The 12,809-nt window shown below is 40.4% G+C and overlaps 1 protein-coding gene across 3 annotated transcripts in view; it reads right to left on the bottom strand.

Annotated features, from left to right (window-relative positions):
- LOC139750941 (calcium-dependent secretion activator-like) overlaps positions 1 to 12,809 on the bottom strand; it is a 553,650-nt gene that overhangs the window by 500,270 nt on the left and 40,571 nt on the right. For all 3 annotated transcript variants that reach the window (XR_011713253.1, XM_071665864.1, XM_071665865.1), the window contains exon 2: positions 1,289 to 1,401. The gene's annotated coding sequence lies outside the window, so the exon portion shown is untranslated. The remainder of the gene's footprint in view (positions 1 to 1,288; positions 1,402 to 12,809) is intronic.

Genomic DNA, 12,809 nt, shown 5'->3' with positions numbered 1-12,809 from the left:
ATCTTTAACTGATGAAATTGTATCAAAGGATTAAGTAAAACCTTAAAGTTGTACCCCTAATAACTTTAACATAGTTGCAATTAAGTTTTAGTAATCTATACTTCTTGCAACATGTTAACATCGTTGTTTAATTTCTATGTCTCTTATTAGTCTATGTTGTAGATAACTGGAAAATGCTCATGGCTTTGAAGAAGGGAAAAATGTGTGTTTTAATAATGCAACACAGTAAAAATAATATTAAAAAGCTCACCCAAGGTTTCCGTTGGGCAACAATTTGCATCAATATCTATGTTATATCAGGAATATGTTATTGTTATGGTTGTGTTTTGTTCTTTGAGTACATGATTAATGAGCATATAATGTTATGTATATCAAAAGACTCAGAAAAAAATTGGTTAATTATTTCATGGTCTCAAATGATGGTGCTCAAGAATAAAATAATCCTTTCAAATGTATTTTTGTTTTCTGTGTTAAAATGAAGAGGAATGGGCATATTGCAGTTTTATGAAAATAAATCTGTTCATTGGTTTTGCTACATTAGATAAAAAAAAAAAGATATACAGTAAAAATGAGGTAAAAAAAAAAGTGTGCATCAGGCCATCTCCTTTCTCAGCACTTGACAAAGCAAGTATAACAGTGGTATATTTTACTCTATCACTGATAATACTGTCATCTTTGACCTCAGGCAGGTTAGGTTTTCATAGATTCTAGTCATTCTTATATATTTCTACCTATTTCTTACAATCAAACCTATATCTTCCTTTATCTTTAAAGCTCTGCCCACTCATGGGGACCTTACTGTAGACCTGTTAAACCCATTCAAAAGAAAACTCCAGTTGTTTAGAATTGTTCTGACAAATGAAAAAAAATCATTTGATACAGTTTTCATCAGCATATGTAAGTTAAAAATACCACATCCATAAATACAATCTAATCATTAGTACCAGGACTTTCACGGTAACATCTGCAATTTCTTCACTGCTGAAAATTATGACTCCAGAATCAACAGTGATGATAAAACTCTGTACCATGTTCTCCTAAAACTTCATCAAACCTTTCTAAATTGACTTCCTATTCAATAATTAACTTAAATATCAACAGAAAAACAAAAGTGTGATACTCTGCAGTTCATTAGTGCAAAAAATATACTGATACTGTGTATCTATCAGAAATGGAATGATTACTCTTTCATTTACATCCTTGGACATATAAATCCTGGAAATTGTACATATTCTGAATTTCAGCAAAAATAAGCCCCTAGCATTCCATTACAGGGACAATAACCTACCTCAGCATGGTGTTCCTCATTCTGCTGCAAGAGGTCAACACATAATTCGGCCAGATGAATCAGATCGTCCAGCTTTCTGCCAGCTGACACTGCATTCTCACCACTAAGGTCCTCTGTGGCCATAACAAATGCTTGATAATGATCCAATCAGTGATACAACTCCAACTATTTAAGCAGGTTCTACAACTTTATGTGTGGAATCTACTATCAATAAAGGAGTATCATCACTGAGTTAAATCAAACAATATCAATTATTTTTTTATCAATATCTCATGGAATGACTGAAACTACATGCTAATGAGTGCTAGAACTATGTAACAAAGCTCTACATGACCAAAAACAATATCTAATACACATCTAAATCTAATCTAAAAAAGAATAAGGGTATTCTTTTGTAAAGCTAAACGCACACACACACACACACACACACACACACACACACACACACACACACACAGTGGTTAAAAAAATCGTCAAAGCATGTATGTGAAACAAAGCATAGTTAAGCTTCATGCTCATGGATTCATACTATCACATAAAATCTTCATATACTAATTTCAAAAATGCATAAAAAGATGTGTAAAGAAAATTCTCAACAATATTCTGTTACTAGTGTAAGGATCACTGTGCCCTTTAAAAAAAAAAACAGTAGAAAAAGCAAACATATATACATTACTATTTCTGGCATAAAAATTTCATAACAGGCTAAGGTTCCCACCCTCAAGACTGAGCCTGATGAAAGAATAAATTAAAACAATTCCAAAGGCTTATGGTGGATGGCAGGAAACCCTTAAGTTGCATATACTCATACAATTTCTGTGAGATGTAGTGGCTTGTAATTATCTATTTGTAATTACATTTTTGTATTGTACAGAGAGGGAGTTCTATACTAGTGGGACTGCATCTTTTGAACATTTTCTCCTGTCATACAACTTTTAAATTTCTGTATGCTATCTAAATGAAACATGCTTTCATTCATTCTGTTCCATTCACCCACCAACTTTACACTATAGAAGTACTAAAAGTACTAATATACATCTTTCTCAACAAGTTTCTTGCTTAATTTCCCATTATTTCTTTGGTAGCTCCTCTCCTACATCTCTCAAAAAACTGTTTATTGTCAGCTTCATCAATCTGCACTAAAAATTTAAAGGTTGTGGTGAGATCATCCCTCACTCTCCTCTCTTCCAAGGTAACAAATTTTAAGGCATCTAGACTTTCCTTTCCATTCAGCTCTCGTAATTCTATTTCCATATTAGTTGCTCTCCTCTGGACTTTCTCAGTTAGCTTTTCCTGTTTCTTAAGGTGTTGTGACCAAACATGAGAAGCATATAAAAGCTATAATCTTCTGTAAGATATGAAAACCCCACTGAATATGTCTTTAACAAGAATATGCCCTTAGACATACATACATAAAAGACAGACAGATACAGGGGGATGATGTACTGTCATAATGGTCATAATGTTTAAAATTATTAAACAAACCATTTGATTCTTTTCCTGTTTAATCATGTTAAAAATTAAGACCACTGTACTGATTGGAGTATTGCTAAATCATTTAAAATCATAAGCCCCTGCCAAGAGAAATCACTGAATCTTCTTCTCTTTATGAATACACAAAGAATTGTAACATAAATATTAAGGAAGATCTATACAAAATGGATAGCTTTGTCAAAGGCAAAAGTTCCAAGAAGTTCCCTGTCTTGTTCATATAATACAACTTTATGACAGGAACACTGCCAGACCTGTAAACCACAAGCCGGAAACACTTGTGTACCAACGGTGTCTTACCTCTGCCTCTCTTCTATGGTGTAAACTATGGAAAGCTCTGCGGGGCCTGAATGTCAAAAGGGAGCTGTGGTTCCAGTGCATTACACATGACAGATAAAGACTGAGTGTGAACGAATGTGGCCTTTTTCTCTTTTCCAAGCGCTACCTTCTCGTTAAGGGGGTGTTTGTTATTTTGCTGGGGGTAGATACTATTTCAAGTGTGACAGAGTGGCGATGGGAATGGAATAAGGCAGCAAGTACAAATATGTACATGTGTATATATGTATATGGTGGCATATGTATATGTAAGTTGACGTTGAAATATATAGGTATGAATATGTGATTGCGTAGACACTTATGCAAATACATATGCATGTGGGTGGGTTGGGCCATCCTTCATCTGTTTCCTTGCGCTACCTAACTAATGTGGCAGAAAGTGATTGAATATAATAAAAATGAATAAAATATATATATATATATATATATATATATATATATATATATATATATATATATATATATATATAAAAAGATGTTCTGGAAGGAGGTAAATAAAGTGCGTAAGACAAGGGAGCAAATGGGAACTTCAGTGAAGGGCGCAAATGGGGAGGTGATAACAAGTAGTGGTGATGTGAGAAGGAGATGGAGTGAGTATTTTGAAGGTTTGTTGAATGTGTTTGATGATAGAGTGGCAGATATAGGGTGTTTTGGTCGAGGTGGTGTGCAAAGTGAGAGGGTTAGGGAAAATGATTTGGTAAACAGAGAAGAGGTAGTGAAAGCTTTGCGGAAGATGAAAGCCGGCAAGGCAGCAGGTTTGGATGGTATTGCAGTGGAATTTATTAAAAAAGGGGGTGACTGTATTGTTGACTGGTTGGTAAGGTTATTTAATGTATGTATGACTCATGGTGAGGTGCCTGAAGATTGGCGGAATGCGTGCATAGTGCCATTGTACAAAGGCAAAGGGGATAAGAGTGAGTGCTCAAATTACAGAGGTATAAGTTTGTTGAGTATTCCTGGTAAATTATATGGGAGGGTATTGATTGAGAGGGTGAAGGCATGTACAGAGCATCAGATTGGGGAAGAGCAGTGTGGTTTCAGAAGTGGTAGAGGATGTGTGGATCAGGTGTTTGCTTTGAAGAATGTATGTGAGAAATACTTAGAAAAGCAAATGGATTTGTATGTAGCATTTATGGATCTGGAGAAGGCATATGATAGAGTTGATAGAGATGCTCTGTGGAAGGTATTAAGAATATATGGTGTGGGAGGAAAGTTGTTAGAAGCAGTGAAAAGTTTTTATCGAGGATGTAAGGCATGTGTACGTGTAGGAAGAGAGGAAAGTGATTGGTTCTCAGTGAATGTAGGTTTGCGGCAGGGGTGTGTGATGTCTCCATGGTTGTTTAATTTGTTTATGGATGGGGTTGTTAGGGAGGTAAATGCAAGAATTTTGGAAAGAGGGGCAAGTATGAAGTCTGTTGGGGATGAGAGAGCTTGGGAAGTGAGTCAGTTGTTGTTCGCTGATGATACAGCGCTGGTGGCTGATTCATGTGAGAAACTGCAGGAGCTGGTGACTGAGTTTGGTAAAGTGTGTGGAAGAAGAAAGTTAAGAGTAAATGTGAATAAGAGCAAGGTTATTAGGTACAGTAGGGTTGAGGGTCAAGTCAATTGGGAGGTGAGTTTGAATGGAGAAAAACTGGAGGAAGTGAAGTGTTTTAGATATCTGGGAGTGGATCTGGCAGCGGATGGAACCATGGAAGCGGAAGTGGATCATAGGGTGGGGGAGGGGGCGAAAATTCTGGGGGCCTTGAAGAATGTGTGGAAGTCGAGAACATTATCTTGGAAAGCAAAAATGGGTATGTTTGAAGGAATAGTGGTTCCAACAATGTTGTATGGTTGCGAGGCGTGGGCTATGGATAGAGTTGTGCGCAGGAGGATGGATGTGCTGGAAATGAGATGTTTGAGGACAATGTGTTGTGTGAGGTGGTTTGATCGAGTGAGTAACGTAAGGGTAAGAGAGATGTGTGGAAATAAAAAGAGCGTGGTTGAGAGAGCAGAAGAGGGTGTTTTGAAGTGGTTTGGGCACATGGAGAGAATGAGTGAGGAAAGATTGACCAAGAGGATATATGTGTCGGAGGTGGAGGGAACAAGGAGAAGAGGGAGACCAAATTGGAGGTGGAAAGATGGAGTGAAAAAGATTTTGTGTGATCGGGGCCTGAACATGCAGGAGGGTGAAAGGAGGGCAAGGAATAGAGTGAATTGGAGCGATGTGGTATACCGGGGTTGACTTGCTGTCAGTGGATTGAATCAGGGTATGTGAAGCGTCTGGGGTAAACCATGGAAATCTGTGTAGGTATGTATATTTGCCTGTGTGGACGTGTATGTATATACATGTGTATGGGGGTGGGTTGGGCCATTTCTTTCGTCTGTTTCCTTGCGCTACCTCGCAAATGCGGGAGACAGCAAAAAAAAAAGAAAAAAAATATGTTGTATGGTTGCGAGGCGTGGGCTATAGATAGAGTTGTGCGCAGGAGGGTGGATGTGCTGGAGATGAGATACATCCCATTCCTCCCCCACTCCCCTTACGTCTCTTGCTCTCACCTTTTTCCAATCTGTACTCAGTCTTTCCTGGTACTTCCTCACACAAGTCTCCTTCCCAAGCTCACTTACTCTCACCACTCTTTTCACCCCAACATTCTTCTTTTCTGAAACCTCTACAAATCTTCACCTTCGCCTCCACAAGATAATGATCAGACATCCCTCCAGTTGCATCTCTCAGCACAGTAACATCCAAAAGTCTCTCTTTCACGCGCCTATCAACACGCAATACACTAACACCCTCTGGCCATCTCTCCTGCTTACATACATATACTTGTGTATATCTTTCTTTTTAAACCAGGTATTCCCAGTCACAAGTGCTTTTTCCACATATAAATCTACAAGCTCTTCACCATTTCCATTTACAACACTAAACATCCCATGTACACCAATTATTCCCTTAACTGCCACATTAATCACCTTTGCATTCAAATCACGCATCACTATAACCTGGTCTCGTGCATCAAAACTACTAACACACTCACTCAGCTGCTCCCAAAACACTTGCCTCTCATGATCTTTCTTCTCATGCCCAGGTGCATATGCACCAATAATCACCAATCTCTCTCTATCAACTTTTAGTTTTACCCATATCAATCTAGAGTTCATTTCCTTACACTCTATCACATACTCCCACCACCCCTGTTTCAGGAGTAGTGCTACTCCTTCTCTTGCTCTTGTCCTCTCACTAACCCCTGACATTCCCAAACCACTCTTCCCTTTTACCCTTGAGCTTCGTTTCATTCAGAGCAAAACATCCAGGTTCCTTTCTTGAAACATAATACCTATCTCTCCTTTTTTCTCATCTTGGTTACATCCACACATATGCAGACACCCCAATCTGAGCCTTCGAGGAGAATGAGCACTCCCCACGTGACTCATTCTTCTGTTTCCCCTTTTAGAAAGTTAAAATACAAGGAGGGGAGGGTTTCCAGCCCCACAATCCCGTCCCCTTTAGTCGCCTTCTACGATACGTGAGGAATATATATATTTATTTTATAAATTCATTTTTTTTGCTTTGTCGCTGTCTCCCGCGTTAGTGAGGTAGCGCAAGGAAACAGATGAAAGAATGGTCCAACCCACCAACATACACATGTATATACATACATGTCCACACACGCACATATACATACCTATACATCTCAATGTATACACATATATACACACACAGACATATACATACATACACATGTACATAATTCATACTGTCTCCCTTTATTCATTCCCATCGCCACCCCGCCACACATGGAATAACAACATCCTCCCCCTCATGTGTGCGAGAGAGCGACAGGAAAAGACAACAAAGGCCAATTTTGTTACACTCAGCCTCTAGCTGTCATGTAATAATGCACTGAAACCACAGCAACCTTTCCACATCCAGGCCCCACAGAACTTTCCGTGGTTTACCCCAGACGCTTCACATGCCCTGGCTCAATCCACTGACAGCACATCGACCCCAGTATACCATATCGTTCCAATTCACTCTATCCCTTGCACGCCTTTCACCCTCCTGCATGTTCAGCTCCTGATCACTCAAAATCTTTTTTACTCCAGCTTTCCACCTCCAATTTGGTCTCCCACTTTTCCTCGATCCCTCCACCTCTGACATAAATCCTCTTGGTCAATCTTTCCTCACTCATTCTCTCCATGTGACCAAACCATTTCAAAAAACCCACTTCTGCTCTCTCAACCACACTCTTTTCATTACCACACATCTCTCTTACCCTATCATTACTTACTCGATCAAACTACCTCACACGACACATTGTCCTCAAACATCTCATTTCCAGCACATCCACCCTCCTGCACACAACTCTATCCATAGCCCACGCCTCGCAACCATATAACATTGTTGGAACCACTATTCCTTCAAACATACCCATTTTTGCTTTCCGAGATAATGCTCTTGACTTCCACACATTCTTCAAGGCTCCCAGAATTTTCGTCTCCTCCCCCATCCTATGATTCACTTCCGCTCCCATGGTTCCATCCGCTGCCAAATCCACTCCCAGACATCTAAAACACTTCACTTCCTCCAGTTTCTCTCCATTCAAATGCACCTCCCAGTTGACTTGACCCTCAACCCTATTGTACCTAATAACCTAACTCTTATTCAGATTTACTCTCAACTTTCTTCTTTCACACACTTTAAAAAACTCAGTCACCAGCTTCTGCAGTTTCTCACATGAATCAGCCACCAGTGCTGTATCATCAGCGAACAGCAATTGACTCACTTCCCAAGCTCTCTCATCCACAACACACTGCATACTTGCCCCTCTTTCCAAAACTCTTGCATTCTCCTCCCTAACAACCCCATCCATAAACAAATTAAACAACCATGGAGACATCACAGATCCCGGCCGCAAACCTACATTCACTGAGAACCAATCTCTTTCCTCTCTTGCTACACGTACACATGCCTCACATCCTCGATACAAACTTTTCACTGTTTCTAACAACTTGCCTCCCACACCATATATCCTTAATGCCTTCCACAAAGCATCTCTGTCAACTCTATCTTATGCTTTCCTCGGATCCATAAGTGCTATATACAAATCCATTTGTTTTTCTAAGTATTTCTCACATACAGTCTTCAAAGCAAACACCTGATCCACACATCCTCTACCACTTCTGAAACCACACTGCTCTTCCCCAGTCTGATGCTCTGTACATGCCTTCACCCTCCCAATCAATACCCTCTCATATAATTTACCAGGTATACTCAACAACCTTATACCTCTGTAATTTGAGCACTCTTTTTTATCCCCTTTGCCTTTGTACAATGGCACTATACACGCATTCCGCCAATCCTCAGGCACCTCACCAGGAGTCAAACATACATTAAATAACCTTACCAACCAGTCAACAATACAGTCACCCCCTTTTTTAATAAATTCCACTGCAATACCATCCAAACCCGCTGTCTTGCCAGCTTTCATCTTCCGCAAAGCTTTTAATACCTCTTCTCTGTTTACCAAATCATTTTCCCTAACTCTCTCACTTTGCACACCTCCTCAACCAAAACACCCTATATTTGCCACTCTATTATCAAACACATTCAACAAACCTTCAAAATACTCACTCCATCTCCTTCTCACATCACCACTACTTGTTATCACCTCCCCATGAGTCCCCATCACTGAAGTTCCCATTTGTTCCCATCTCTTACGCACTTTATCTCCCTCCTTCCAAAACATCTTTTTATTCACCCTATAATTTAATGCTACTCTCTCACCCCAACTCTCATTTGCCCTCTTTTTCACCTCTTGCACCTTTTTCTTGACCTCCTGCCTCTTTCTTTTATACATCTCCCACTCATTTGCATTATTTCCCTGCAAAAATTGTCCAAATGCCTCTCTCTTCTCTTTCACTAATAATCTTACTTCTTCATCCCACCACTCACTACCCTTTCTAAGCTGCCCACCTCCCACACTCCTCATGCCACAAACATCTTTTGCACAAACCATCACTACTTCCCTAAATACATCTCATTCCTCCCCCACTCCCCTTACGTCCTTTGTTCTCACCTTTTTCCATTCTGTACTCAGCCTCTCCTGGTACTTCCTCACACCAGTCTCCTTCCCAAGCTCACTTACTCTCACCACTCTCTTCACCCCAACATTCTCTCTTCTTTTCTGAAAACCTCTACAAATCTTCACCTTCGCCTCCACAAATAATGATTGTGACTGTATTGTTGACTGGTTGGTATGGTTATTTAATGTATGTATGACTCATGGTGAGGTGCCTGAGGATTGGCGGAATGTGTGCATAGTGCCATTGTACAAAGGCAAAGGGGATAAGAGTGAGTGCTCAAATTACAGAGGTATAAGTATGTTGAGTATTCCTGGTAAATTATATGGGAGGGTATTGATTGAGAGGGTGAAGGCATGTACAGAGCATCAGATTGGGGAAGAGCAGTGTGGTTTCAGAAGTGGTAGAGGATGTGTGGATCAGGTGTTTGCTTTGAAGAATGTATGTGAGAAATACTTAGAAAAGCAAATGGATTTGTATGTAGCATTTATGGATTTGGAGAAGGCACATGATAGTTGATAGAGATGCTCTGTGGAAGGTATTAAGAATATATGGTGTGGGTGGCAAGTTGTTAGAAGCAGTGAAAAGTTTTTATCAAGGATGTAAGGCATGTGTACGTGTAGGAAGAGAGGAAAGTGATTGGTTCTCAGTGAATGTAGGTTTGCGGCAGGGGTGTGTGACGTCTCCATGGTTGTTTGTTTATGGATGGGGTTGTTAGGGAGGTGTATGCAAGAGTTTTGGAAAGAGGGGCAAGATTGAAGTCTGTTGTGGATTAGAGAGCTTGGGAAGTGAGTTAGTTGTTCTTTCGCTGATGACACAGCGCTGGTGGCTGATTCATGTGAGAGACTGTAGAAGCTGGTGACTGAGTTTGGTAAAGTGTGTGAAAGAAGAAAGTTAAGAGTAAATGTGAATAAGAGCAAGGTTATTAGGTACAGTAGGGTTGAGGGTCAAGTCAATTGGGAGGGAAGTTTGAATGGAGAAAAACTGGAGGAAGTAAAGTGTTTTAGATATCTGGGAGTGGATCTGGCAGTGGAGGGAACCATGGGAGTGGAAGTGAATCATAGGGTGGGGGAGGGGGCGAAAATCCTGGGAGCCTTGAAGAATGTGTGGAAGTCGAGAACATTATCTCGGAAAGCAAAAATGGGTATGTTTGAAGGAATAGTGGTTCCAACAATGGTGTATGGTTGCGAGGCATGGGCTATGGATAGAGTTGTGCGCAGGAGGGTGTATGTGCTGGAAATGAGATGTTTGAGGACAATGTGTGGTGTGAGGTGGTTTGATCGAGTAAGTAATGAAAGGGAAAGAGAGCTGTGTGGAAATAAAAAGACCGTGGTTGAAAGAGCAGAAGAGGGTGTTTTGAAATGGTTTGGTCCCACTTCTCGTTCCCTCCACCTCCGACACATATATCCTCTTGGTCAATCTTTCCTCACTCATTCTCTCCATGTGCCCAAACCATTTCAAAACACCCTTTTCTGCCCAGTCCTCTGTTCTTAACGCTATCTCGCTAATGCGGGAAACGGCGAATAGTTTGAAAGAAAAAGAAATATATATATATATATATATATATATATATATATATATATATATATATATATATATATATATATATATATATATATATATATATATATATACTTCCCACGCATTCCTCACGTGTCGCAGAAGGCAACTAGAGGGGACGGGAGCGGGGGGCCAGAAATCCTTCCCTCCTTGTAATTCTAACTTTCTAAAAAATGGGAAACAGAAGGAGTCACGCGGGGAGTGCTCATCCTCCCCGTAGACTCAGATTGGGGTGTCTAAATGTGTGTGGATGTAACCAAGATGTGAAAAAAGGAGAGATAGGTAGTATGTTTGAGGAAAGGAACTGGATGTTTTGGCTCTGAGTGAAACGAAGTTCAAGGGTAAAGGGGAAGAGTGGTTTGGGAATGTCTTGGGAGTAAAGTCAGGGGTTAGTGAGAGGACAAGAGCAAGGGAAGGAGTAGCAGTACTCCTGAAACAGTTGTGGGAGTATGTGACAGAATGTAAGAAAGTAAATTCTCGATTAATATGGATAAAACTGAAAGTCGATGGAGAGAGATGGGTGATTATTGGTGCATATGCACCTGGGCATGAGAAGAAATATCATGAGAGGCAAGTGTTTTGGGAGCAGCTGAATGAGTGTGTTAGTGGATTTGATGCACGAGACCGGGTTATAGTGATGGGTGATTTGAATGCAAAGGTGAGTAATGTGGCAGTTGAAGGAATAATTGGTATACACGGGGTGTTCAGTGTTGTAAATGGAAATGGCGAAGAGCTTGTAGATTTATGTGCTGAAAAAGGACTGGTGATTGGGAATACCTGGTTTAAAAAGTGAGATATACATAAGTATACGTATGTAAGTAGGAGAGATGGCCAGAGAGCATTATTGGATTACGTGTTAATTGACAGGCGCGCGAAAGAGAGACTTTTGGATGTTAATGTGCTGAGAGGTGCAACTAGAGGATGTCTGATCATTATCTTGTGGAGGCTAAGGCTGAAGATTTGTATGGGTTTTCAGAAAAGAAGAGTGAATGTTGGGGTGAAGAGGGTGGTGAGAGTAAGTGAGCTTGGGAAGGAGACTTGTGTGAGGAAGTACCAGGAGAGACTGAGTACAGAATGGAAAAAGGTGTGAACAATGGAAGTAAGGGGAGTGGGGGAGGAATGGGATGTATTTAGGGAATCAGTGATGGACTGCGCAAAAGATGCTTTTGGCATGAGAAGCGTGGGAGGTGGGTTGATTAGAAAGGGTAGTGAGTGGTGGGATGAAGAAATAAGATTATTAGTGAAAGAGAAGAGAGAGGCATTTGGACAATTTTTGCAGGGAAAAAATGCAATTGAGTGGGAGATGTATAAAAGAAAGAGACAGGAGGTCAAGAGAAAAGTGCAAGAGGTGAAAAAAAGGGCAAATGAGAGTTGGGGTGAGAGAGTATCATTAAATTTTAGGGAGAATAAAAAGATGTTCTGGAAGGCGGTAAATAAAGTGCGTAAGACAAGGGAGCAAATGGGAACTTCAGTGAAGGGCGCAAATGGGGAGGTGATAACAAGTATTGGTGATGTGATAAGGAGATGGAGTGAGTATTTTGAAGGTTTGTTGAATGTGTTTGATGATAGAGTGCCAGATATATGGTGTTTTGGTCGAGGTGGTGTGCAAAGTGAGAGGGTTAGGGAAAATGATTTGGTAAATAGAGAAGAGGTAGTGAAAGCTTTGCGGAAGATGAAAGCCGGCAAGGCAGCAGGTTTGGATGGTATTGCAGTGGAATTTATTAAAAAAGGGGGTGACTGTATTGTTGACTGGTTGGTAAGGTTATTTAATGTATGTATGACTCATGGTGAGGTGCCTGAGGATTGGCAGAATGCGTGCATAGTGCCATCGTACAAAAGCAAAGGGGATAAGAGTGAGTGCTCAAATTACAGAGGTATAAGTTTGTTGAGTATTCCTGGTAAATTATATGGGAGGGTATTGATTGAGAGGGTGAAGGCATGTACAAAGCATCAGATTGGGGAAGAGCAGTGTGGTTTCAGAAGTGTTAGAGCATGTGTGGATCAGGTGTTTGCTTTGAAGAATGTATGTGAGAAATACTTAGAAAAGCAAATGGATTTGTATGTAGCA

The sequence above is a fragment of the Panulirus ornatus genome, chromosome 10, assembly GCF_036320965.1.
Source record: "Panulirus ornatus isolate Po-2019 chromosome 10, ASM3632096v1, whole genome shotgun sequence".
Classification (NCBI taxonomy): Eukaryota; Metazoa; Arthropoda; class Malacostraca; order Decapoda; family Palinuridae; genus Panulirus; species Panulirus ornatus.
The sequence above is the reverse complement of the archived record's forward strand: the minus strand, read 5'-3'. Positions and strand labels throughout refer to the sequence as shown.